Source organism: Chlorocebus sabaeus, chromosome 11 (genome assembly GCF_047675955.1).
Source record: "Chlorocebus sabaeus isolate Y175 chromosome 11, mChlSab1.0.hap1, whole genome shotgun sequence".
NCBI classification, from domain to species: Eukaryota; Metazoa; Chordata; class Mammalia; order Primates; family Cercopithecidae; genus Chlorocebus; species Chlorocebus sabaeus.
In genome coordinates this window covers 102208939-102213519 of record NC_132914.1, presented here as the reverse complement: position 1 = coordinate 102213519, position 4581 = coordinate 102208939, and the positions used below count along the sequence as shown (strand labels likewise).

Below are 4581 nucleotides of genomic sequence, written 5' to 3'. Positions count from 1 at the left end.
ATACCTATTCATGATAAAAAGCTCTCTGCAAACTAGTAGTAGAGGAGAATTTCCATAACCCAATAAAGGACATCTATGAGAAATCAACAGCTAACATCATAAATATTTTTCCTCTAATTTTGAGAATAAGGCAAAGAAGTCCATTCTCGCCACCTCTACTTATCAATTAACTAGAAGTCTTTACTGCTGCAATAAGGCAAGAAAAAGAATAAAAGGCATAAAGATTGGAAAGAAGGGATTATAATTGTTTATTCACAAATGAGATAATCATCTATATAGAAAATCCTAAGGTTTATCAGTTTTATTGATTTTTTCCAAAGTTCCAGCTACAAAAAATATTAGAATTAATAAATAAATATGGGAAGGTAGCATGATATGAAGTCAATATACATAATCAACCATTTTTCTATATGCTAACAAGCAATGGGAAATTAAAATAATTTTATTCACAATATAAACACAAAATACATAGGGATAGAATTATCAAAATATATGAAAGATGATTACAGTGAAAACTGTAAGAGCTTGGTTGAAGAAATTAAAGAACAGCTAAATAGAGATATATACCATGTTAATGAGTCAGAAAACTCATTACTGTTAAGATGTCAATTCACCTCAAATTAATAGATAGGCCCAATGCAGTCTAGTCAAAATCTCAGCAAGCTGTTTTGTAAAAATTGAGAAAATGGATTTAAAATTTATATGAAAATGAAAAGAACTTTCATTTATATGAAAATGAAAAGGCAAAACATTTCTGACAGAGAAGAATAAAGTTGTAGGACGTAACACTGTCTGGTTTGAGAACATATTATAAAGATAACAAGAGTCAAAACAGAGTGGTATTGGTGTAAAGACAGACTATTAGACTAGTGGAACAGCATAGAAATCCAAGAAATCAGTCTACACATGTATAGTTAATTGATTTTCGACATAGGTATCAAGATAATATAATTGGGAAAAGGTACTCTTTTTAATAAAGAGGTCTTGGAATAATTGGATCCATATGCAAAATAATGAACCTTGATTCTTACCTCACACCAGAAATGTAATTTAAATCTAAACGGATCAGAAAGGCAAACTTGAGCTAAAAGTATAAAACTTCTAGAAAAAAAGAGAAAATATTTGTAATCTTCATTCAGGCAGAACTTTCTTAGATAAAACATGCTACTATCCTTTCAAAATTCATAGGTTGAAATCCTGACTGCCACTGTGATGGTACTAAGAGACGGGGCCTTTAGAGGTGACTAGGTCATGAGGACAGAGCTCTCATGGATAGATTATTGTCCTTATAAAAGAAGCCCCAGAGAGCAATCTTGCCCCTTCCACCAAGTGAGGATGCAGCAAGAAGGAGCCATCTATGAACCTGAGAGCAAGCTCTTCCTCACCAGACACCAAATCTCCCAGTGTCTTGATCTTGGACTTCCCAGCTTCCAGAAACGTTAAGAAATAAATTTCTACTTTTTGGTCATCGGGAAAGTCTGAGTCCTGTCCTCTCCCCCGCCTCGCCGGACACCATGAACTTCACCACTCGCTCCACCTTCTCCAACAACTACCGGTCCCTGGGCTCTGTCCAGGTGCCCAGCTACGGTGCCTCGCCGGTCAGCAGCATGGTCAGCGTCTATGCAGGCACCAGGGGCTCTGGTTCCTGGATTTCCGTATCCTGCTTGACCAGCTTCTGGGCGGCATGCGGTCCGGGGGCCTGGCCGCGGGGATGGTTGGGGGTCTGGCAGTTATGGGAGGCATCCAGAATGAGAAGGAGACCATGCAAAGCCTGAACGACTGCCTGGCCTCCTACCTGTACAGAGCAAAGAGCCTGGAGACCAAGAACCAGAAGCTGGAGAGCAAAATCTGGGAGCACCTGGAGAAGAAGGGACCCCAGGTCAGAGATGGGAGCCATTACTTCAAGACCATTGAGGACCTGAGGGCTCAGATCTTTGCAAATACTGTGGACAATGCCTGCATCGTTCTGCAGATCGACAGTGTCTGTCTTGCTGCTGATGACTTTAGGGTCAAGTATGAGACAGAGCTGGCCATGGCCCGTGACATCCATAGGCTCTGCAAGGTCATTGATGACACCAGTGTCACTCGGCCACAGCTGGAGACGGATCGAGGCTCTCAAGGAGGAGATGCTATTCATGAAGAAGAACCACGCAGAGGAAGTAAAAGGCCTATAAGCCCAGATTGCCAGCTCTGGGTTGACCATGGAGGTAGATGCCCCCAAATCTCAGGACCTCGCCAAGATCATGGCAGACATCTGGGACCAATATGATGAGCTGGCTTGGAAGAACCAAGAGGAGTTGGACAAATACTGGTCTCAGAAGAATGAGGAGAGCACCACAGTGGTCACCACGCAGTCCGCCAAGGTTGGAGCTGCTGAGATGACGCTCACAGAGCTGAGACGTGCAGTGCAGTCCTTGGATATCGACCTGGACTCCATGAGAAATCTGAAAGTCAGCTTGGAGGACAGCCTGAGGGAGGTGGAGGCCCGCCACACCCTGCAGATGGAGCAGCTCAACGGGATCCTGCTGCACCTGGAGTCAGAGCTGGCACAGACCCTGGCAGAGGGACAGCGCCAGGCCCAGGAGTACGAGGCCCTGCTGAACATCAAGGTCAAGCTGGAGGCTGAGATCGCCACCTGCCGCCGCCTGCTGGAAGATGGCGAGGAGTTCAATCTTGGTGATGCCCTGGACAGCAAAAACTCCATGCAAACCATCCAAAAGACCACCACCCGCCAGATAGTGGATGGCAAAGTGTTGTCTGAGATGAAGGACACCAAAGTTCTGAGGCATTAATCCAGCAGAAGACAGGGTACCCTTTGGGGAGCAGGAGGAAAATAAAAAGTTCAGAGGTCCAAAAAAAAAAAAAAAAAAAAGAGAGAGAAAGAAATTTCTATTTTTTGTAGTCCATCCAGTTTATAGTAATTTGTTACAGCAGCCGGAATGGAATAAGACAAGACATAAAAGTTATCATCATACACGAAAAGTGGATACATTTTCTCCAGCAAAATTAAAATCTTTTGCTCTTGAAAGATGCTACTCTAAATGAAAAGATAAGCCAAGACTAGGAGAATATATTTTCAAAACCTACATCTAATGAAATACAAGTGTGCACTGCACAGTAACAATTCAGTCGACAGGCCGGGCGCGGTGGCTCAAGCCTGTAATCCCAGCACTTTGGGAGGCCGAGACGGGCGGATCACGAGGTCAGGAGATCGAGACCATCCTGGCGAACACGGTGAAACCCCGTCTCTACTAAAAATACAAAAAAATTAGCCGGGCGAGGTGGCGGGTGCCTGTAGTCCCAGCTACTCGGGAGGCTGAGGCAGGAGAATGGCGTAAACCCAGGAGGCGGAGCTTGCAGTGAGCTGAGATCCGGCCACTGCACTCCAGCCTGGGAGATAGAGCGAGACTCCGTCTCAAAAAAAAAAAAAAAAAAAAAAAAAAAAAAAACAATTCAGTCGACAGTGGACCATATATTCAAAGGTGTTTTCATATGATTATAACACCATTTTTTACTGTACCTTCTGTATGTTTAGATATGTTTAGATACACAAATACCATTGTGTTACAATTGCCTGCAGTCTTCAGTCCAGTAACATGCTGCACATGCTCCTGGGTTTGTAGCCTAGGAGTAATAGGCTACACAGTATAGCCTAGGTGTGCAGTACGCTATAGCATCTAGGTTTATGCACGTATGCTCCCCCGTGTTCACATGACAAAATCAACGAACAGCACATTTCCCAGAATGTATCCACATTGTTAAATGATGCATGACTGTACTTGCATCTGAAAAATATAAACACTATTACAATTCAGTATTAAGAAGACAAATGATCCAATAAAAATGGGCAGAAAAGCTCAATAGATATGTCGTCAAGAAGGCATACAAATGTAAAATAAATAGAAAGAGGTGTAACATCATTGGTCATTATAAAAATGCAAATTAAAGCTACAATGAAAAAAACACTATATTTCTATTAGAATGGCTAAAACTAAAAAGATTAGAAATACCTTGTTGGTTAGGATGTGGGGCAATTCAGTGGTTTTCAGCTGTGAGTCGTTTTGCCCCAAAGGACATTTGACAATTCCTGGAGACATTGTAGGGCATCACAGTCAGCAGGGAGCTACTGGCATCCAATGCATAGAGGTCCGGGATGCTGCTATACATTCTACAAAGCAAAGCACAGCTTCCAGAACAAAGAATTATCTGGGCCAAAGTTTCAATATTGCCAAGGTTAAGAAACCTTGAAACTGGGAACTCTTATACCTTGTAGGAGGGAAAATGAAATAGTATAACCAAGTGGGAAAATAGGTTAGCAGTTTCTTATAAATGTACGTGTACCCTGTGACACAGCAATTCCATTCCTAGGTATTTGTCATATGGCAGACAGTCTCCAGCATAGCCTCCAGTGATCCCATCTCCTGGTATTTATGTCCTTATGTAATCTCCTCCTCTTGAGTGTAGACTAAATATAGTGAATTGCTTCTCATGAATAGAATATAGTAAAAGTAATGGGGTGTTACCTCTGAAATTAGACTACAAAGAGACTTTGACTTCTGTTTTTGCTGCTTTCTGTCACTC

The 4581-nt window shown here is 42.3% G+C and overlaps 1 pseudogene; it reads left to right on the top strand.

Annotated features, from left to right (window-relative positions):
- Window positions 1–1330: 1330 nt before the first annotated feature.
- Window positions 1331–2810, top strand: LOC103239004 (keratin, type I cytoskeletal 18 pseudogene; annotated as a pseudogene).
- The last annotated feature ends 1771 nt before the right edge of the window (window positions 2811–4581 follow it).